The sequence below is a fragment of the Pteropus medius genome, unplaced genomic scaffold (assembly GCF_902729225.1).
Source record: "Pteropus medius unplaced genomic scaffold, Ma_sr-lr_union100, whole genome shotgun sequence".
Lineage (NCBI taxonomy): Eukaryota > Metazoa > Chordata > Mammalia > Chiroptera > Pteropodidae > Pteropus > Pteropus medius.
The window spans coordinates 7816627-7841286 of NW_024344370.1; the positions used below are offsets into that span (position 1 = coordinate 7816627).

Here is a 24660-nt window from a genome sequence, read left to right on the forward strand (position 1 = left end):
CTGGGTTTTCTATTTTATTTTGTTTTTCTGTGGTAGGTTTATGACTTGATGCCCAGCTTCTTTATAGACTCACCTCTTGCATGACACAATTCCCTTTAAAGTGTTTTCTATGCTTATAGAAAGAAACACTGTGTTAGTGTCTGAGTCTGTTTGGGCTATAATGAAATATCATAAACTGGGTGGCTCATAAACAGGAATTTATTTCTTACAGTTCTAGAGGCTGGGAATTCTAAGATCAAGGCTCTGGCAGATTCCGTGTCTGGTGAGAGCCTACTTCCCGCTTCATAGACAGCTTTCTTTTTGCTAAAATCTCACATGGTAGAAACGTGGGTCTCTCTTAAAGGGCAGTAATCCCATTCGTGAGGCTCCACCCTCATGACCTAATCACCCCCCAAAGACCTCACCTCCTAATACCATCACTTTAGGATTTAAGATTTCAAAATAGGAATTTTGGAGGGACATAAACATTCAGACCGTAGCAGTTAGAAAACACCAGTAGAAATTTCATTTTTGCCACATGGCTTCTCTTGGTATATGGAGAGAAGCCCCCTTAAAGTGCTTCAGCAAGTCAAGCGAAAGTATCTTTTTGACAGATAACTTTGTGATTTTAAAATGTTTTCTTGACAACTTACGGTTTTTATAAATCTGGGAGAAAAAAAAATTTTAGACTCTTTAATGAAGTTAAAAGGTATTAAAATTAAAGAATTGGAAAAGTGGCTAGGGAAATGTGTCAGTTTCTTTGTTGGGGGTAGAGAGCTGGCATGTGCAGGAAGGTAGACGAGCGGGGGAGTGCCATAATGCAAGTGATTTCCAAAGGAGACCATGCTGGCAGCAGGTCGGAGTCAAGAACATCTACCCTTCCATGAGGTTGTCCCGCATTGCTCTGCCCATGCTGTTTTCTGAACTCTTGTAAATATTATTCAATATATAAGCAAGAACAGATGGATGGGTCAAAATAAAATGCTTTAGTAGCAAATATAGAATAATTTTCCCTGATAGGACAGCAATGATTGAAATTCACGTGAAAGAAAAAAATCTTGGATATGGTTTCTTCTCTGGAGTTAGAACTTTTAATATGTTAATATGTATCCCGAGGGTACAAGAAGAGCCTTATATTTCAAAGGACACCAGTGTTTTAAGGAACAGAGTTTGGGAAATACTGAGTTAAACTATAGCATAATGTGTTTAGGTCAGAGGTAATTGAATGGCTATGGAGTCCCACTTTTGTATATCTTCAGGAACAGGATAGACAATTATCTATATGTTACTCCCTCTAAAATTGTGATTCTCAACAGAGGCGTTCCTTGACAAAGTGATAGGAGAATCTCAATTGGATTTTTGTCAGACGTCATTTCTGCATCTATTTAGATGGTTCTATATTTTTCTTTTTTGGGTCATTAACATGATGAGGTCCCCTGATTTTCTAATGTTAAGCCTAACCTGCATTTCTAGGAAAAATCCCACTTGGTTATGGTGTACTATCCTCTTAGTATATTGTTAATTTGATTTGCTAAAATTTTGTTTTGAATTTTTGCATCTAGGTTCATGAAGGATATCAGTTTGTAGTTTTCCCTTATTGTATTATCTTTGTCTGATTTTTGGTATTGTTGTAATGCTGGCCTTATAGAATGAGTTAGGAAGTATTTCCCTCCCTACTTTTTGAAAGAGTTTGAATAGAATTGTTATTATTTCTTTATTAAATGTTTAGGGAAATTTCCCCTGAAGCCATATGGGCTTGAGTTCTTTCTTATGAGAAGGTTATAAACTACTCTTTATTGAACAGATACACAGTTTGTACCAATACCCTCAATTACAATCTAACGCCACCAAGTCAATTTTAGTTTTCTTCTTTTCCATGTTTGTAACTCCCTTCTCTGACAGTGAGATATCCGACTCCTATTATCTTTAATATATTTACTTATTTGATTAACTGCCCTGTGTGTAGTTATCAACCTCCCTTTGTCAGTGCTACCCCATTCCCCACACAAATGCCCCTTTCATCCCACTTGGGCTCTGACATCCTGCCCAGAGCTGTAGCTGCCCCTCACCCCTCACTCCATGTAGATGCTCGCCACACCCACCCAGGCTTTGACACCTGTGCCAGACTGCTCCAAAGCATGAACACGACCCCACTTTCTCTTCTCATCTATTTGTGAAATTATTCCTCCCACCTGAGTCCATTTTATTTCATTTAAATTCCATGTTGTCTAGTATATAATTGGCAATTTATAAATGCTTAATAAGACTAAAATGAACCAAATTTTTAAATGGACAAGTGCTATATTGACGCTCTAAAAAGAGATGTTACCATTATCAGAATTGCCAGAGTTTGCATTCCAGCTCTGCTGTTGACTAATTCTGCAGCCATGGACAAATTAAATAAACTGCTTTGGACTTCTATTTCCTAAACTGTTAAATAGAATTAAGAGAGAAATAATTATAGTATAATAATAATGATAATAAATAGCACATGATGTCTACTGCACCTAGTACTATGCTAAGGACCTAACGTATTAAGTCATCTAATCTTCGAAATGGTCTTTTGAAAGAGATACTACTATTATATTCATTTTGCAGAAGAAAAGGCTGTCATTTGTAGGAGGTGTCATTATCATCCTCATTTTACAGATGAGGAAATGAAGCTCGAAAAAGTAATTCATCCCAAGTCATATAGCTGATAACTAGTAGAGTTGAAATTCAGACACTATGCCTCCAGAAAGCAGTACTGCCCCACGCATGTGAAAATTGTGGTATGTAGGGAGCCATAGTAAATAATAAACTTTTTAATGTATAGAGCGCTTACTTGTAATAGCTCTGAATCACTACCGCCAGGTGTATGACACAGAGTCATGGCACTGTCCAATAGGAGCAGGGAGGATGATCCGTTTTTAGCTTGAATACAAATTGGAGATAATTTTTCTTACTAGACAGAGTTTAAAATCTTCTTTATTTGTTCCAGATTGGTAAAGGAGTCATTTTTATGTAGAAAGAAGACACAGACTTGGAAATAGGTTATGTACTTAAATCTAAAAGGAAATTTAAGATGAGAAAAGATGTTTCCAGTCAATAGCAGATGAAGAAAAGAATTAATGATACCTTAGAGAAAAAATAAAATAAGAAAATGAAATAAAATAAACAAAGGACCTCAGAGCTGGAGAAAGTAGCCAGTGGTTGCGAAGAGAACAATAAAGACTTGAGAAGCATCTATCATTTCAGTCCAGCATTTAATAACAGCCCAAAGCCCACAAACCCATTAATGTTGTGATGCATCTGTGAATTTGGCACATGATAGGTGCTTGATATATGCTTGTTGAATTGAATCTGACAATCCTTTAAAAAGCTTAAGTCGAATTTCCAGTTAAAGGCACAAACATAAAACAAAAGGGAGAGTAGGAAGGAAAGCAATAGTCTCAAAATTTTGGAGGCTGAAAAGCACATAAGTACTGACTTAGCAGACTAGAGAAAGCAGTCCTAAACTGTCAGAGAGGCAAACTGAACAGAGAAACTCAATTTACATTGCAAAATCCCCCGAGACCCAGGTATCTCTGGAAGGTGAAGGTGAAGATGGGGTTAAGGCTTCACTGACAGTGTGTTAATGAAGTAATTATTATTTATTCCTTTCCCACCTTGCACAGCAACAGCCCTTGACCTTCTCAGCTCCCAGACTATTGGCTGTCAACCAACATGCACCTGGCAGAAAAAATAGAAATCTTGTCTGGGGGAGAGAAAAGAACTGAGATCCTGACATCGAGAAGTCCCCAAGGAATAGAACTAAGTAAGGTCTTAATACTGGGAATCTCCCAGAGAATAGGCTTAGCTAGATCGCTCTGCAATGAAGACTACAGTCAACAAGCCACATGTACATGCAGAGTTTCTAATTGACTTTCTAGTGGACAACACTTGGTTTAAACAAACATCCATGGAATACCAGAAGGGCAAAGAAAGCCTCTGCTATGACCAAGATGGTCAGAAAATAAGAACATGTCACTGTGTAAAAGTAAAGCATTCAGAGAACAAAGAAACAAACTTTTAGAAATGAAAATTATAATAAAGTATATGAATGGGATTTAGATTAAATAGAAGATAGATAGATGAAGAAGATAGAATTTAGGAAATATCCCAGAAAGTAAAATAAAAGATATAGAAAGTAGAGAGAAAAAGCAAAATTAGAAAACCAATTCAGAAGATTAGATACCTAAATAACATATAGATAAAATATATGGATGAATTTTAGCAATTTTATTGTAAGTAGAAAAAGTAAATATCAAATATTACATATAGCACAATGCACTAAAAATTAATTTTTTTAAATCCTCTTGCTTTCTCTTAATAGTCATATATTTTTTTACCTTTATTGTTGTGGTTATCCTAAAGATTATAACATATTCTTGATGAGCAGAGTCCAATATAAAATAGTACTTTTATGTCTTCCTGGACAATTCAAAGACTTTAAAAAACTTAAATTTCATTTATCACTCTCTCTACTTATTTACCATTATTGTCATGTATTTTAATTTTCTCTGTTTTTAACCCTCAAACTATTTACTATTTACTAAACCAAAAGAATTCCTATTGTGTTCTGTAATCAATATTGACTTGTTTACCCACAGATTTATCTGTTTTTTGCTCTTCATTCCTCTCCATATTTCTGAATTTCCCTGAAATAATTCTTCTACCTGAGTAACATCCTATAATTAATCTCAATTTTTGTCTGAAAATGTATTTACTTCCTTTATTGAGCATTACTATTTCTGGAAACAGAATTCTAGGTTGGGATTTATTTTCCTTTTGCCTTTTAAAAATTGTTTCATTGTCTTTCAGCTTTCATTCTCTTGTTTTACTGGATGTCCCTTTAAAGACAATCTATCATTTTTCTGTTTTTATCTCTTTTTTTTGTCCTTGATGTTTTGTAGTTGTACTATAATGTGTTTAAGGGTGTTTGTGTGTGTGTGTGTGTGTGTTTATTCTGCTTGTGATTTATAATATGACTTGAATCTGTGGTTTGGCATATTGCATCATTTTTAGAAAAACCTTAATTATTATTTCTTCAAACATTATTTCTACCCAATTTTTCTTCTCTTCTGTGTTCTCTATATTTCTTACAGAAAGCAATTTTCAAAAAAACAAACTAACTAACAAAACAGAAAATTGCTTTATTAGGATGTTTTTATCTGATCTATCTTCCAATCTATTGATTCTCTTTTCAACTATGTTTAATCTGTTGTCATATCTATTCATTGGGGTCTTAATATAAGTTATCGTTTTTAAGTTTTTGATTTTTTTCTATTATAGCTTCCAAAATTTTAACAAAAGTCTCTATCTTGTCTTTTATTTCTTTGAACATAATAAGTATTATGTTCAAAGTCTATATTCAATAACTCCATTATCTTCATTCGCTTGATATTTCACCATGTTGTTATGTACTTGGTTATTTTGATCAAATGTCAGTCATTTTATATGAAAGCTTGTACAGATACTTTGAGGTCTAAGATGAGGTCTTCTTACTCCAGCAAAAATTTTAGTTTATTTCCATTGACAATATTGGATGACTTTAATCCTTTAGAGGACTGAGAGAATTCCAGCTAGGCTTCAAAATCTCTTTGAGGATTGGCCTAGTTCCAGTTTACTCTTTACTCCCAGAACTTAACCTTTAATTATCTCAATTTAAAACCTGGAAGACATCCTAGACATCCTTTTACTTGGTGGGCACTGAACTCCAGTTTTGTCCTGTTAGTCTTATGGGTCTATCAGAAGCTTTGCTCAGCTCTTCAGTCACCTAGTATAAAATCAGCAGATGACTAAGGGGAATATAGCCCAAATTCCTGGCTCACCTCTCTAGGTTTCTTCTCTCTGATCATGACCTTACAATTCTTTGCTGTTTTGCATAGATAGGATAGCATTTAAGCAATGGAAGTACTGAATAGCAGTCTAACCAAAATTGTGATAGGGCCAAATTTGGGGGTGAAAAGTGTATATTTGTGTGGAGGAGCAGGAAATAAAAGATATCTAAAACTTCATCTTCTATATTGGGAAATTGAAAGATAATGTCTAAAAGTAAAAACTCATAAAATAATCATATTATTTAGAACTAAGAAAGTAAACCAGAGAATCTGCTCTCAGAGTTCTAAATGGTTACTTGGGAGAGTGGTAGTAGAAATGAAGTAGATATTTATTCCAAGTTTTTAAAGCTGTTTGATTCTTTGAACTGTTTATGAAATTCACAACTGATAAAAATTAAAAATAATTATAAGGGGTTATCAAGGCTAACTAAAATGAAAAGAAACATACAATAGAAATAATGGAAGCTCATGCCTAAAAATAGTTTGTCTGAAACTGTCCTGTCAGCTGATCTATTATTTCAACCAACTGGTTTTCAGCCAAAGCTAATTCCTTTGCCATTTTCTACATGGCAAAGACATGCTGTGCCTGCTTTTATTTTACTTTTTTAAAGAAAAACTTAAAAAAAAAGTGCTTTTCATCTGCATGAATTCTTATTAGATTGATGGCCTATAGTGTGCAGCCCGAAAATTCTGAAAAGAAGTTAAAATATTTTTTGAGAATCATGAGCTATAAAAAAAGCTGAGATATTATACTGATTTAAAGGAAAAGCTCCATAAAATAATTGGAAACTTATAATTTGATAAAAAGAAGGCTAGAAAGTTATTGTCCAAATGATGTGAAATTGTTAAACACTGAAAAATGAGGATTTCTGCAAAACTGCCAAAAAATTGTTTTACACTTCTGATGGAAAATATAGTTTGTTCAGGCATGTTTAGTAGTTACCTAGGCCGAATTTTTGGCACTGTGTCAGCTAGCCACACTGTGTTTTATCTTCTAGTTACTATTTATCAAACTTGGCACTTAAATACAACTGTCCAGATCCTAGGTGTGAGGATGAGGCACTATTTAGAAGCTGTCTTCTTTGGCCTCTGGTCTTACAGCCAATCTAAAACAAAAAGTATTTACAACCACAGTAAAAGCTGAGTTTACACAGAACTTTGAACCTTTCTGTACTTTAGTTTTGCCAGTGCTAAAATGGGAATAATTATTCTAGTTTACTTATTAGAGTTACTCCAAAAAAAAAAAAAAATGATTAAGACAATTGTCAAAGACAATCACCTTTAAAAAAAAATATGTTTGTTACATATTATGATAAGCACAAAGGAAAAATGAAGTTGAGTTTCATCAAGGTAAGAAAATTATTGTTTTAACTTTTCAGAGTAGAGTCTCCATGAATAGGTAGGTGTCATTTAACTAAAAGGAATGAGCCATGTGTATTACATAAATAAGCACATACAGACTTTTAAATCTCGTGATATTTACTACATACTTGTTATCAGCTAACTCTGTGTAAAATACAAAATATGTGTATGTTTTTGTGTTGACATATCCACAGAGCCCTAATGTAGGACTTTAGGTATAGCCAGTGAACCAGCTACATTTAGCTTCCACCAAAGTCAATAAATATAGAACATATTTCAACAATGCCATAAGCAATGAGTTGATAGGCCCTATGACATTTTTTGGTTACATGTTTTGAGTGACCACATTTTGAGTTACAAGGCTTACCGACCTCATGGCCATTAAAAGTTCAAACACCCTCACCCTGTTAGATATTGCATTTAGATCTGGCTTGTTCATTTCTGCCTCCACATTGGGTAACCAGGGAAACAGTGATGTCACTGCCCGGCATGGTACTTATTAACTCTCTATGTAGGCTCATCGTTTTGGAAGCCTACAGTCATTTAATAAAGCTCACCTCTGTAATAAATTCGTATGATTTTTTTTTAAGGAGAAACCGATCTTTCTGTTTAATGCATTGTTTGGAGGAAAAGGTATGTTCTAAATTGTTCTGTTTCTGAAAAATCATCAGTGCATTTTCAGTAGGAGTTTTTTGATGGACATGGACAACATTGAGCCAGTTGTGTGACCTGAATTAAGTGTTCCCCCTTGGACCATTGTCCTTCGACTGGCCTTCACTGCCACCTTGCTTCTGATTGAGAGGCTAGATCTCTGTCTTGCCCTTCTACCTTGTAATCTTCTTTCCAACTCCATCATGTTGATAGCAAAGAGTTTTTAGAAATAAACCGTACTTGGGTATAACCTGTGGTTTTAAAAAGCCATCTGTCCTGAAAATGGGATTGAAATGAGTTAGCAATCTTTCCAGTGAAATAAATAAATGGACACTAAGTGCAACTCAGCAATCGCTTGCCTAATATGTTTGTGTTTTTAGTTTCCAAAATTATTTCACTCCTTTTTTCAAAGTTGCTATTGCTCTTCTCAGCTTTTGACCTAACAATATAATTCACTGAGAAAATAGAAGCAACCAGACATGAATTCAATTATTTTCTCACTGTCTGAATCATCAAACATACCCACCTCCAGAACTGCCTGTACTCTGCCTTCCCTCTGCTTCTAGGAATGAAAGTCCAACCCTGACCTGTGGGCTCAAGATCCTACCCACTCTCATTCTTAATGTTCCCTTCTCTCACTTGCATGAGTTTTCCGTCTCTACTGGATATGCTCATCATCCCCATGATCTACTATCTCCTTGTTTTATAAAGCCTTTCCTTGACTCCACATATCACTCTGACTACTGGCCCATTTCTCTTCTCCCAAATCACTGCCAAATGTGATATATTCCAAAACGGAGACAGTAGTCAATTGTGTTGAATGCTGCTGAGAGGTCAAGGGTCCACGGTTTATGGGCCCTTGAGAGAGCCCTACAGTTCACTGTCTCCAATGCCACATCTGTCTTCTCCAGCCTCCCCTGACTGAGCTTCTACCCTATCACTCTACTGGAACTGCGCTTTTCAGGGTCCCCAGGAATCTCATCTGCCACATCCTGTGGACCCTTACCAGGCTCTTGGCAGCATTCAATACAATTGTGTCCTCTCTCCTTGAAATACTGGTTGCCCCAAAAGTACAGCCTAAGACAAAGACTTGTGTGCAGATGGTTTATTTGGGGAAGGATTCCAGGATGCTAAAGTGAGAGATCACAGAGCAGGAGAGAAAGACAGCACCAGGCTGTGTTATGGAGTCGGCCATAGCTACAGACAACTGGTGCCACCAGTGTTTGATTCAGGAGATCCTGATTTATAAGACCCTGGAGAATCGTAAAATATATCTCATAGAACTGTCTAAGGGATGAAAAGGGGAGCATGTACTCGTCAGATCTCATCCCCCGTAGCTCCAGGGTGGGGCCCCACAAGTATTATCTTCCCAGTCTCAACTCACGTAGAAGTGCTAAGTAGCTTCTGGAAGTAAAATCCTGCCAGTTTCAGCTGCTGTCTTCTAATTGGCCTGCTATGATTTCAGTGAATTTCTATAGGCAGTTTTGAGATCTCCTGTTCTCATATCTGGCAGATACTCTACAGCTTTGTGCTTCCGCTTGTACAGATGCTGACAGAAGACAGATCTCGTGGTGGTTGTTGGTCAGTTCCCACCTACTTGTATTTTGGGATTCATAGAGATACCCTGTCACCAAGTTTGAATGTAACTGTAGTCCATGGATTTGGGATTTTGCTCTGTTTTTATGCAGGGATTTGTTTTTCAACACCATTCTATCCTTCTATAACATTCTCAAGGAAATTGTAATTGTAGGCAGTAAATCAGCCAAATCTCTCTTTGAGGCAACTGTCTGGTTATTTTATTTAAGATGATAAAACTACTTTGGGTGGACCAACATGATCAAATTTTACTTTTACAAGAGTGAGAGAAAATGCATGTCTGCTTTCTGCTAAACCAAAATTCCATGTCTTTTTTCTTGGATCTCTATCAAAAATGAGATCACAGAATGGAGTATATTGCTCCTAATTTTACACCTTTCAAGTGATTAGGTCATATAAATGTAAATGTTAGAGAAGTGATTGAGATCTTTGTAAATCATTGTGTTAAAATATATGATTTCATTTAGTGCATTAAAATTATAAGTGAAGTTCAGGTTTCTGACTTCGTACACAAGTGTTAATGAATAGGCACATTTACCTACTGATTAAATAAAAATAGCATCCCACATTGATGATTGAACAAACCAGGGCATTAGAGCATTATTACTTAAAACTTTACCTGGCATTCTGCTTAACTTTCCATGCAATTTATTTCATGACTGATTTACCCATGGCTTTAAAGCAATATTCACCCAGAACTAGTGTTTTTTAAGACAATTTAAGATTCCTTTGCAAAGCCACTTTGTCACGTATAGCTTCTTAAGACCATAACAGATTATGCTTCTAATTTTTATTGTTGAAGAGATATCTGCTAGAACTTATTTTCACTTAGACTTCTTGTTCTAAATCACAGTATAAAAGTCTTTTAAAAAATAATTAAAATGCCGTTATAGATTGAAGATGGATTGACAGAGGAATGGATAGATATATAGATATATGATGAAGCAAGTATAGAAAAAGATTAATAATAAAATCTAGATTATGGTTATAGAGATGTTTACTATAAAATTCTTTCAAATTTGCTATATGCTTGAAAATGCTTGTAATAAAATATTAGAGAAAATGTCATAAACACTGAAACTCTAAGAGAAATGGAACACCTTGGATTTCATTCTAGAATGTCCATATTTAAAACCAAACAAATTTTGTAAGCTAGAAGAATTATACTTTCAAAATTTCTCCTATTTAAGCACATATTAATAACTTTTATGAAAGAATTTCTTAAAAACAGGTTGTATCTGTTCTTTACAGAAATTCTCTATCCAAAATAGTTTCAGGAAGGTTTCCTTGATACAGGCTTCAAATAAAAACGAAATTAAGAAAAAAAATATTTGAACTCAGTGCCAGAGATGCTAATGTAGACAACACTTCCACCCCGCACACTCCTGCATACCACAGGGCTTTGCTTTTTCACTGGAACAGGAGGAATGTGTTTGGTTAGGGACATAGGCTGCAAAAGGATTGTAAAGAGATGATGTCAGCTTTGCTACCTGCTCTTAGAAATGAGTTCAGGATCAGAAAAATAAAGGCCAGAAATCAGACCTCCTGAAACTTTGGGCACAAGCAGAGCTGCTGTGGGGCCTGCATGTCCCAGTGTCCAGAAAGCGAAAGTGAAGGCTATATTGCCAACTTGCATGGAAGTCAGTCAGCTGTGGCATCCTGAGGACAGGCAGTTTGAGGACTAGCCAAAGGAGTGTCCTTGGCATGAACATTGTTGACTTTCGGAGTGAGAGCCTTCAGCAGTGGGATTCATTCAACCAGATTCCTGGCCAGTGGTGAAGACATCTGAATGGGGGAGGAGAAGGTGGTAAACACCGCATGAGATTCCATGACAGATTGGCTAGCGGACACAGATGAAGCTCCCTTTGGTGGCTCATAGAAACAAATACTTTGAGTAAGTTTATTGTTTGGGAATAAGTTTCCTAAATGCAGAGCCTGAGATGAGAATTTTTATTCAAGTGATTGATTCGAGGACTGTTCTCCAAAGAGCATGGGGGAAGCAAGACTGGGCAGGCGGGGATAGCTACCCAAGAATGAGGTCTCAGCTGGACATTAGCTTCAATCAGACCTCACACAAAAACTCCGGAGGGTGGATAGCAGCTCACATTTGGTCCCACTTTGAGGCAATAGGCATGATTTTTAGAGTCTGAATATCAACCATTCTTTGGCTGAAGTTCAGCAAAGGTGTAGAAGATTGGAACAGCCTTCCCAATGAAGAGGCACCTGAAGGCAATTCTTTGGAGAAAAGGGAAGCTACGCCTGTTAAAATCCAAACCACAGTAGGAGAGACCTGATGTCAAAGGAGGCTGGGTGAAGCACCAGGTGCATCAGAGCCAATCCTATATTCCTATTTGGCAGGTGAGAGTCTCTTGAGTTATTGTAATTTAGATATAAATATAAGTGTGACCCTCGTTTTACAGTCATAGGCCATGAGGCCAGCTGTATTAACCAAATATTGATCTTAGATTAGCTTTAAGCATGTAGACTAATCGAAATGTTCCTGAGATAAGAGCCAAAAATGGATTAAGTGCTTTTCCTTTTGGGACCATACCTGATTAATCTATAATATTTGTAAGCTCCATACTCATGATTAGATAATTTTTTTATATTATTAAATAAGTACCAATAGCGTAAAAAGATAATTTGATTCAGTTAGCTTACAGGAAATTCAGTCTTATTTCTGCCATTTCCATGGCTTCAGCCAAGTCTTTAAACCTCTCTGGGACTTTGTTAGATAAAGGATTATTGACATTTGCTACAGCCATATTAATATTTTGTTTATTATATCTGTGAGGTAATAGGGAACCGTTAAAAGTCCTCACAGGCCAGCATGTTTGAAATATCTTTGAGAAAGGTGAACCCTAAATTTAACCAAGGAGGTAAAAAACCTGTACTTGGGAACCTATAAGTCATTGAAGAAAGAAATTGATGAAGATACAAATAAATGGAAATATATACCATGCTCATGGATAGGAGGAATTAACATTGTTAAAATGTCCATACTACCCAAAGCAATCTATAGATTCAGTGCAATTCCTCTCAAAATACCAATGGCATTTTTCACAGAACTGAAACAAATAATCCTAAAATTTATATGGAACCATAAAAGACCCCAAATAACCATGGCAATCTTGAGAAAGAAGAATCAAGTGGGAGGTATCACACTACCTGATACCAAACTATACTACAAGGCTACAGTAATCAAAACAGCATGGTATTAGCATAAAAACAAACACATGGATCAATGGAATGGAATAGAGACCCCAGAAATAAACCCACGCCTGTATGGTCATTTACTCTATGACAAAGGAGGCAAGAATATACAATGGGGTAATGACAGCTTATTCAATAAATGGTGTTGGGAAGACTGGACAAATACATGCAAAAAAAATGAAAGTGGACCAACTTCTCTTACATTGGATACAAGAATAAACTTTGAGTGGATTAAAGAATTAAATGTAAGACCCGAAACTATAAAACTCCTAGAAGAAAACATAGGCAGTTAACTTTCTTACATTGCTATTAACAATATTTTTTCCGATATATCTCTGTAGGCAAGGGAAATGAAAAAATAAACAAAGGAGACTACATCAAATTAAAAAGTTTTTGCACAGCAAAGGAAACCATCAATAAAACGAAAAAACAATCCACTTAATGGGAGAAGATATTTGCCAATGATACATCAGGTAAGGGGTTAATATCCGAAATTTATAAAGAATTCATATAACTCAACACCAAAAAAATCCAATTAAAAAATGGTCAGAGGACCTGAATAGGCAGTTCTCCAAAGCCTATGGATAGATAGCCAATAGACATATGAAAAGACGTTCAATGTCACTGATTATCAGAGAAATGCAAATTAAAACCACAATAAGATATCACCTCATAGTTGTCAGAATGACTACCATCAATAAACCAAAAAACAACAAGTTGGCAAAGATGTGGAAAAAAAGAAAAGGGAACCTTCATATACTGTTAGTGGGACTGCAAATTGGTACCAGCATTATGGAAAAGAGTTTGGAGGTTCCTCAAAAAAATTAAAAATGGATTTACTTTATGACCTAGCAATTCTACTTCTGCGTATTTATCCAAAGAAAACTGAAACACTAATTCAGAAAGATATATGCATCCCTATGTCCACTGCAGTGCTATTTACAATAGCCAAGATATGGAAGCAACCTAAATGCTCATCAATAGCTGATTGGATAAAAGTGTTGTGGTACATATATACAATGGAATATTACTCAGCCATAAAAAATGAAATTGTACCATTTACAATGACATGGATGCACCTAGAAGGTATTAATGCTGAGTGAAATAAGCCAGAGAAAGACAAATACCATATGATTGCACTTATATGTGGAAACTGAGGAACAAAATAAACAAACGAAATGAAAACAGACACATAGATACAGAGAACAAACTGGTGATTGCCTGATGGGATGGGGGTTTGGGAGGCTGGATGAAAATGGTAAAAAGATTAAGAAGTACAAATTGACAATTACAAAATAGTCACAGTGATGTAAAGTACACCATAAGGAATATAATTAATAATATAATAACTATGTATAGTGCCGAGTAGATACTAGACTAATCAGAGAGATCGCTTTGTAAATTATATAAACGTCTAACCACTATACTGTACACCTGAAACTAATATAAAGTAATATCGAATGTCCACTCTAATTGAAAAATTAAAATTAAAAAAAAGAAAGGTGAACCCCAATAATTTCATGTGTACTGCCTGGAAGAATGAAAAACAGGGAGACACATTAGAATACTGGCACATAATTCAGGCTTGAGGTAGCAAGGCCTTCTCTGCCTCCTCCCCCAACCAGACTAGGTTAAAGTTCCCTGCGGAACTCTCTCAAAGCACCTTGCAATTACATTTTTCATATTTGATTTATTCACTGTAAACTTTACTTTGTATAAGGGTGGGAGCCATGCCTATTTCATTCATCATTGTATATCCAGAGCTGGACACAGTGTCCAGCAAATATTTGCTGAACGAATGAGGGGTTTGAATAAAATAAAGAAATGTAGTTTAATTCAATTGATGGTGTTCAAGAAAAAAGACAAGCCTTATATCTGATGCGGGGAAGGAGTCACCATTAACTTTAAAGCTTTGAACGTGAGAGCACATAGTAAAGAAGTTGGGAAAGGTAGAATATTAGTTTTCTTTTGCTGCAAAACAAATTACCACAACCTATTGGATTAAAACAATAGACATTTTCTATGAGTCAGGCATCTGGGCACAGCTTAGTTGGGTCCTCTGCCCAGGGTCCCACAGGCTGCAGTCAGGGTGTCAGCCAGGGCTCATCTGGAGCTTGAGTCCTCCTCCAGGCTCATTCAGATTGTTGACAGAATTCAGTTCTTTGCAATTATAGGGCTGAGACCCCCAGCTTCTTCTCCCTAAACAGTTCACAATAGGGTCATTTACTTCTTGAAGGTCAACAGGAGAGTGTCTTTCTTGCTTCGAGTATTTTCTTTTAAAGAAGGCATGTACCCTCTTTTAAAGGTCTCACTTGATGAGCTCAGGCCCAACTAGGATAATTTCCCTTTTGATTAACTCAGTCAGCTGATTAGGGACCTTAATAACATCTGCTCAGTTTCTACACCTTTGCCTTTTTCCATCGGCTAGAAGCAAGCCACAGGCTCTTCCTGCACTTAAGGGGAGAGGATGGCACAAAGATGTGGATACCAAGGGCAAGAAACACAGTGAGCCATCTTAGAATTTGCGGACCACAGCAAGTCAGCTCAGTCCTTGTCAAGTTTGAGTGTTAGTGGGAGACAAGAAGCTAATAACAGGTGAAAAGTCAAAGGTGGACTTGTGGATTTGACATAGTTCATGTTATGAAAGAAGAGAGCAAAGCATTGAAGATATTCTTGGTTTTGAGAAGATGTTTTCTATTTAGGAAGTAAAAGGACCTGTCAAAGTAGAGAAAGATCAACAGAATGCAGAGAGGAACTAATTATGAACTGTCACATGAGTAAGAAGGAATTTCAAGAGCCAGGTGATTAATAGAGTTGAATGTAACAATTCTCATGGAGAATGTTGGTAAAACCATTCATTTGACGATGCAGTGATTTAGAGAAAACTGCTGTGGTGGAGTAGAGATTGTAGGGAATTAATGGGGCAGAGGACATTAAAGTTATGGAAGAGGAACGTTGGGTCCAGGAACTCCCATATTAGTTAAGGGCAGGATTGGGCCCTGAGTCACTGCTTCTAGAAGAGAATGAGCTTTCCCCGGCCTTTTTCAGTCTAGCTCTGCTTCCAGGGCCCTCAATTAACTATCTTTCTGGGATGTGTGAGGGAGCGCCACAATTTGCATTTAGGCTGTTTTGGCAAAACAAAATGAGACTTTTAGAAAAAGCACAAATAATCTACCAACTTGGAGAAATCTGAAGTAGGGAGCCTTTCTGATCTCCGAATAATTAAAAATGGACTCTTCCATCTAATTCTGTGAGTTGAATTTTTAATGATGAGTAAAAAAATCCTTGCTTGGTTTCTTTTTTGGCCAGGCTTCATTTCTTTCAAGCCAGGAGCCCAGCTGCCCTAGCTGTTTTGCAGAAATCAAGTAGAATTCTGAGGAAATGAAATAGTAGGAAGGATTAAGCAATTTTTGGACCCAAGACAGATATTCTGAGGCTCTTGAAATATCCAGCATTGAAAAGGGCTATCATTAATCAAAAGCAGGGTTGTCATATAGAAACTAAATTTAATTCTAATGTAACAAATGCATAAATGAGACTATTTCTCTTTATGGTGTCCTAGAATTATGTCCCATCTTCTCTCCTTTCATTCAAAAGATCAAACTGAAATAATTTTGTTTTATTATGAGACCTATATAGCTTTGACTACCACAAAGACTATCATCTGATTCTATTCATATGGCAATAATGTTGTTCGACTTTCTTATAGCTTACTTTCATTCTTAGTTACAAGTATTTACTTCCATCACAAAGTAATTTGAATAAGTATTTTCACCATCTATTTTCTTTCTTTATCATTTGTCTCACGTTAAAAATTCCTGGATATAAATACTATGCATAGAAAATTAGGATTAAAACATATAGCTCTAAGAGTTTATAATCATCTCTGCAGCCCGCAGTGTGTTCATCTAACATTTTAAATAGATTTTTCCATCATTCTAAACCAAAGGGGTAAGTGCTATGCATACTGTTGTAAAGTGTATTTCATGGCTCACTGGGCTTTTCTGTCTTTAACTTTCCAATATATATAATTTGATTAAAAATTTGGCTAGTCAGGATAAGGAGAAATAGAGGAAATTGCTCTTAACAGAATCTCCAGTGTGTCTGGGATTATAATTGAAGCAGAAATGAACATCTTTCTCTGTAGGAAGTTAAAGAAGAGCTTTGTTCCATTTTTATATTGGAGATCATCTGTTATTGTAACCTAGACACCTAAACCCACTCCAGATTTAAAATGTGCCATTTATAAACATGCATGCCAAATTTCAAATGCCCTTTTTGAATGTTTGCATATAATTTGAAACTTGCAATGCCAAAGTAAAATACAGTTTCCATTGTATTGCATTACCCACACCGCCTGTGAGCTGCCTCTTTAGTCAGACATTGCTTGAATAGACAAAGCATAGTTTGACTTTGTTCAAAAAGAGGAATGTTTCTCGGCTCGACTGAAATGATTGCTAGGTACAAGATGCCAACTTCATTTTCCCCCTGCAGAACTGTACATTTTTCCCTATTATAAAATGTACTCATAATAGAAATGAGACAGTTCCCAAGAGTGTGGTTATCCAAAGGTAATCTCAACCCAATCTGATTAGAGGCCATTGGCTCATGCCTCAAAATGCTCCAGGGTATGATTATTTTATGATAACCATATTCTGTATCATGTCGTATTGATTAACTAATAAAGCGTCAGCGTTGCTATTTAGAAGAAAAGCTGAGAAACTGAGGTGGATAACTGGCTCTAGGAAGGAAGTGATTCTTTCGAAAGACCTGAACTACCTCTTATGTCACCTTTTTATAATTTCAGGTGGAGTGTGAAAGGTCGTCAATTGCCTATTTCGATATCTCTTTGGTGTTCAGATCTTTCATTTGTTAAATCTAATACACTCGCTTGTATTTAAATGTACCATAACTTGATGCCTCTGTTGTGAGAGCAGAATGACATGCCTTTAAAGAATGCTGTATTTTGTTCCCGTCACCAGGTGACTTCATTGCACAGGTCTCGAGAAATATAGACAAAATCTTAAAAAAAAAAAACAAAAATAGCAACCAGGTTGCATATGGAAGCCATATGCTGATAATATTACCTAGCATTGGAGTGAGAAGAGCATATGACTAGTAGACAAGTATTTTGCACCTAGAATAGCTTTTGTACTGTCACTAGGAGTGTATCCCTTAGCACATAAGTCCAACTTTCAGGCACCCACAATTTCTTTATCTCTCCCAAAGGCTATGACTACACATCTATTAAAAAAAAAAAGTGGGGAGAGAAAATTGAAGCAATTACATTAGGTAATTCAATTTAAAAACCTGTTTTGTCACAATTACTTTATGTTTTCCTTGTAAATATAAGTTTATGGCCTAAATTACCAAATCATTGCCTCAGTATTTCATTTCCTCTTACTATGTAGACACAGCTAATATATTCAAATTGAAAAATGTTCCACAAGCAATAGTGTCCAGCTCTAGTTCTTGGTAATATACCTTTCTGGTCAAATTTAACTCTCTGCAAAGTACAATCTAGTTACTTCTCTAATAACTGGTCAAGAGTCACTGGGTGCTGGGGTTGGAATATCCCTTTACCTCAATCCATTTCCTTGGCTGTACATTATTGATGTGGTCTGAATAGGATAACAGTTTGAAAAGGTATACATAGGGTTAGTTTAATTTACACATGTCTACTTTAAATATCTCACTATTTACAGAGCCTGTGGTATTTTTATCTACAAAATCCAAATCTGCTAGAATGGAATTTGTTAATATCCCAAAGAACATTTTACCAAAACCTCTATCTTTAAGATCTAAGTTTAGTGTTTGCCACAGAAACCATCTGAACTGTTTTCAAAAGGACCTTAAAATTGATCGAACTGATCATTTAACACACATCTTCCTATTAACTTGGTGCTGTTTCTCTTCCTTTTAAAAGCAGGGTTTTAATGCTCATTTCTTTTTTTCTCAATGATAGTACTTTAAAAAAAAATTAGACCTTTTGTTTCTGTTGTTTGTTTCTGTTGGGTAGATATACTCCTTTTAAATTATCTTAGACAGTCTTGCTCAACAGAATATAAAGACTGCCCTCTAGGCTCTTGAAATTAATGGAACATGGAAACCCCAAAGACTGATGATGGCATTTGTCCTAAGGAGAGTTGTACAAGAAGAGCTTCCTCCACTTCCCCCGCAGAGAGAAAAGAGCCAGACACTTCACTGGTTCTGCCTTCTTGAATGTTAGTGAATCCTGTAATCCTTGTGCTTTTCAACATAGATGAGGGATGGTTGACATTCTCATGTTCTTTCTCTTTGTCTTGTACTTACTTAAGGCTTTTATTGTTTTGTTTGTTTTTCTTTTACAATAGGACATATGGACATATGAAAACATGTAAGAGGTTGTGTGCCATCCTATCTGATCTTCTCATGTCTGTATCTCTGGCTGTTTCCTTTGGCTGTGTAGTTTAGTAACTCCCTATTTAAGTCAGCATTGCTAAGTTATGCTGCGGTAACAAAGTGTAAAGTTATAGTGTCCTCAAATAAGATTTATTTTTCATTCTATAGTGAAATCATGGGTCAGCAGGATGAGCTCTGCCCCACATAACCTCACTCTAAGACCCAGGCTACCAGGAGCATTGCTGTGCACTAGAGCAGAGGGAAAGAGAGCTCTGAGAAATCTTGCATTGATCAAGTGCCCTGGCCCAGAAGTGATACACATTGCCAACATGATGTATATGGTCCATCCAACAAGTTTTGCACCAGGGGGATAGATAGGGATGTCATGGATCTGGAGTGAGGGAGCAATGGAAACACTTGGTGAACAGCAGGAATGACAATCACATGCCCTCAACTAAAACAATAGAAATACCCTTTTCCAGTTTATGAAGGAGCTCCTTAGCTTCTTCACCCTCATTACCTAATAAATCTTCACCATAACTCAAAACCTCAGATTAGGGACACTGTCATCAAACTTTAAAGCTCAAGGATAGATTTATTGGTTTTCCATTGCTACACCAACTCAGTAGCTTAAAGCAACATGTATTTATTATCTCAGACTTTCCATGAATCGGAAGTCTGGATATGGGTTAGTGTTCTGCGCAGCGTTTCATCAGACTGAAATCAGGTTTCAAAAAGTGTTCGATCCCATCTGAGGTATAGGTTTCTCTTGCAATCTCACTGCTTGTTGGCAGAATTAAGTTCCTTGTGGTTGTTGGAGTGAAGTCCCAGCTGCCTGCCAGCTGTTGGTCAGGGACCCTCTCAGCTCCTAGAGGTCACCTTCAGGTCCTTACTCCATGGTCTCCTCTACAAGCAGTTTACAGCATGGTTCTTTGCTTCTTCAAGGCCAGCAGGAGAAGTCTCTCTCATGTCAGACCTCTCCGATCACTTGTAAAGTCTCTTCTGATTAGGTCGGACCCACCCAGGATTATCTCTCTTGATTAACTCAAAGTCAGCTAATTAGGGATCTTAATTACATCTATAAATCCCTCTGTCATGTAACATAATTATGGGAGTGATATCCTACTATATTTACAGGTTCCTCTCACATTCAAGGGGAGGGGATTGTACAGGGTGTATACATCAGGGAGAAGGAATCTTGTTGGCCATCTTAGAATTTTGCCAACAGAGACACAGAGGGGCCACATCTGTGCAATTAGAAGCAGGTCTTAAAGCCGATAGTGTTTAAGATTATCTTAAACTTGGCTTCACAGGAAAATTTGTTGGATTGTTCAGTGAATCAACATTTAAAACATAAAAAAGAGAGAAGGAAGGAGGGAAGGAAAAAGGGAGGAAAGAAAAAAGAAAACTGATGTGAAATGACTTCAAATAGAACGGGCCATGAGGCAGTGATGGAGCCATTTGTGAATCAAATCAGCCTCCCAAATGCTAAAGTTCTAATTTATTCCCAAATATTATACTGTCTCTTCAACAGATATAAGTGTGGCATTCTTAGATGGCTCTTGATAGTGTCTCTCATTTTATCTCCTTTTTGATATAGCATTTCCTTCTAAGGTTTACTTTAAAGGAATGTACTTCACTATTCTTTTCTAGAGAGAACGTTGGTTGCTCTGCTTCTTGCTCAACTGCCTAAGACAGCTCATTATTCCATAATATGTGCAGTATTGCCCAGAAGTAATTTTCCTTTTATTTTTGCCCACAAGGTGGAAAATTGAGGTTGAAATACAACTTTATTTTTGCTTTTCCCAGAAGAGGTGACAATGTAGTTTTTCTTGCCTGTTTTTCAACAAGCAGCGAAATGTTATTTTGGCTACAACTACAGACTCCTTCCTCCTATCTTGGCAAAAGTTTTATGTAGGGTCTCCTGCCCTTGTTTGACCCCAGATGCCCATGCTAGTGTCTTGTTGGATGGAGATTTCCTCCCCAGAACCTTCGTGACCTGGTTTTTCTACCTGTCATCGTTCCCAGATATGCCTCTCCATGCTCATCCTATTTTTCTAACTGGAGAGGCTTATTCCCAATCTCTCTATAACATTTCTGCCCGGGAAATGCCACTTTTTTGTACTGAAGAAATGAAGAGGATCTAACAAAGACTTGAGCATCGATGGTTTTGATTTCTCTTTGGTCCTGAGTAAAAACATTGAACAAGGGAGACTAAACGTTTTAAGAAACTTTCTCTTCATTTCATTATTTTCTGTCTCCTGTTGGCCCTTTTTAATCCATTCCAATGTGATGAAGAATTTATAGAACTTCAATAATAAACTACTAGGATTATCTATTAGGTTCATTTTTACAGATTTCTTCTGTTTACATTTATCATCATTTTTTACTAATACCTAAAATAAACTAATTTGATAAGAAAAGTGTTATTTTTTTTTTCCAGCTAAGTAAATCTGTAGGGTCCTGAAGCATCCATTCAATATTTATTCAACACAAATTCTTGAGTGGGTACTACAATCATAGCACTGCCCTAGGCATTTGTGATATAGAAGAAATACATGGTTTCTACCCCACAAGGAGACTAGCTGGTGTAAAGAGCCTAAGTTTAAAATCGTACAGACCTGAGTCTGAATCCTTGTTCTGCCACTTGTTAGGTATAAACCTTATGCATATTATATAATTCTCTAAGTCTCAGTTTCTTGTCTGTAAAATGAGTATAATAAACCCTTTCTCCTTAGATTGTAAATATTCAGACTCTAGCCACATTAAAAAATATACATTACATTATGCAGATTGGTATCCCTAGGAATAGACAAGTTATTTAATATAAAAAGTACATAAATATAATCCACCCATAAACCAATCATTAGAGAAAAACCATGTCATCATCTCAGCAGATGCAAAAAAGGCATTTGAAGAACTTCAATATTTAATCATGATAAAAACTCTTAGCCAACTCTTAGAAACTTCCTTTGCTTGATAAGGACTACCTACCAAAAATGTAAACATCTTTATTAATGATGAGATTTTAGAAGCATTCCATTTAAATCGGTCACTTCTATATTCAACATTATAATGGAGTTACTAGCTAGCACAACAAGACATGAAAAAGAAAGAAAAGCATAGGGATTGAAAAAGCATGACTGATAATACTTATGGAGGATTTGACCACCTGCAAGAGAACCCACAGCAACCTATATACAAAGTACTTATCATCAGTCTGGTTTGATAATATGATCAATTTATTAAATCCAATTTTATTCGTGTACTTTAGCAACAAACAGTGGGAAAACATTTTAAATAAGAACCTAGAAATGAACCTAACAAAGGAATTCTAGGCTAGCGTGGAAAAAATTATAAAATTTGTTTGAAAACTTTACCCAGATTATATGCCATTATAACCACTCAGGGTTATATGCATAGCCTCAACTCCATTGCTTTAACATGCTGGCCTGCCTAACCAATAGCATGGTTATACCCAATACTCTTATCTACCCTGTACCTGCACCTGTGTAACTGAATATGGCTAGAATAAAATAATACAAGTATGCTGACTAGTTTCACTTTAAATTCAGGATTACTCATCTCAGTTTAACCCTACTGCTATCCTAAAATTATGCTATTTCTTTACTCCATTCTTGCTCCCATTCTCCTAGACCAATGCGTTCAAAATGGATACATGAACATAGAATCAACATGTAATCCAGCAATTCCACTTCTGGGTATATACTCAAAAGAATTAAAAGCAGACCAATGCACAACAATGTAAATGTGCTTAATGCCACTGATTATAGACTTAAAAATGGTTAAAATGATAAATATTAAGTATATTTTACCACAACTTTTAAAAATGACACATTAATGCTTCCTAAGAAACGTGGACAAGGGAGTCACTTTGCAGATATACTCTTTCCCAAAACTAATTTGCCTGAGAATGTCTAGGATTCAGGGGTCTCCTTTCACTTGACCTTCTCTTCTTTATTAAAAAAAAAATTTGTAATCATGTATCTCATCTATTATTATGAATCTTATTATGGTGCATGGGCCCCAGTAGGTAAGAAATCAGATAAAGAAATCATTTGAAATATGATTGTTTATGTTGAGAAAATGAATGACCCATTATTGGGTAATATTTATTATTGCAGCTCAGTTATTTTCCAATTTGTAGCTTTTAATTAAACTGAAGAAAGACTAATCGAGTTGTCAGCTAATAGATTAAAAATAATTTTGATAATATAAAATATTTATAAAAATAATTTTTGGTCATAATTTTTAGGATTTTTATAAACAACTTAGAAGTTTCAAAAATTCCATAACTTTGCTTTAACAAAACTCCTCTTCCCAACTAGTGTACAAAGCCCAATCTCTTTTTGTTTATTCCAGGGCATTGCCCCAGCAATTCACCTCTCTCTTCCATCATTCATTGTTTCCCCTTTGTACTGGATCATTCCTATTAGAATACAATTATGCTATTATTTCCACTCATCACAAAAACAAAAACCTATCTTTCTCTTCCAGCAACCAACCATTTCCCTCAACCCCTTTATTTGTAACTTTATAGTTGATAGCAAGATCCTTGAAAGCATTATCTATCCTCAATTCTTCGATTTCTCTCTTGCCATTTTCTCTTGGACCCAATTCATTTGGGTCCCCCTCCCACTGCCACTGCTCTTGTCAAGGCCACCGGTGGCCTCTGCTTTGCTGTCTAGTGATCAATTCGCAGGCCTCATCTTATTGGACCTATAGGCAGCATGTTACACTCTCTCTTTAGAACGGTTTCTTCATCTGACCTCTAAGACCCCATATTTTCCTGGAGTTCCCTTCTGGTTGCTCCTGTCTACAAGCATTTCCGAGTCATCTCAACCAGTCTGATGGCTTTAAATACCATCTTAATCTGTTTGCTCCACGTATCTTCTCTTTCCTTCCAGATCTGTTCTCCATCTTTCTTCATCCTGGTCTCTACCTCAAGAAGTTGGCTCATATGTACAACAGACTTCTGTGCTTTCTGGCTTCTGGTTAGTTGTAAACAGTGGTGAATAAAGGCGGAATATTAGAGTAGAGAGAAGAGTGACACGAGGGTGTCTATTTCCTCGGCTTCTTCTCTCTGAAGCTTCTTAACCAAAGATGAGTCCTCCAAGACCACCTTCTCTAACCAACCTTCTATTTCCCAGTTCCTATAACTACTGTCTCCTTTGTTCTTTTGGTATTTGGAACACCCAAGATGTCCCACTATTTCTTGTGTTTCCCTACACACCCACCTCTAAAAATAGTCCCTTTGTAAATAAATCCTCTTTAAATATTCCTAATTTCGGTACACCATTATTTTCTGTTGGGGTCCGGACTGATATAGTGCAGATAACTTACAAATGTATAACTTTGGTTGAAGTCTCTCTTCTGAACCCAGTCTTCTATATCTAGCAGGTCACAGAGCACTCCTCTGAGCTATCTATGAGAAATCTCAAACTTATGTCCAGTACTAAGCTCCCAACATTCTCCCTCCAACCTACTCTTCCCCATCTTGGTAAATGGCAATGGCATCCTTCCTGTTGCTCAGGCACATCTTTGACTAATCAGTTTTTGGATCCTCTCCTACCTCGCATCTGGCCCATCAACAAAT

General features: G+C 36.4%; 1 long non-coding RNA gene across 1 annotated transcript in view; it reads left to right on the forward strand.

Annotated features, from left to right (window-relative positions):
- Positions 1-24660, forward strand: part of LOC120608212 (uncharacterized) — a 66047-nt gene that overhangs the window by 21189 nt on the left and 20198 nt on the right. The gene's annotated exons all lie outside the window — the stretch shown is intronic.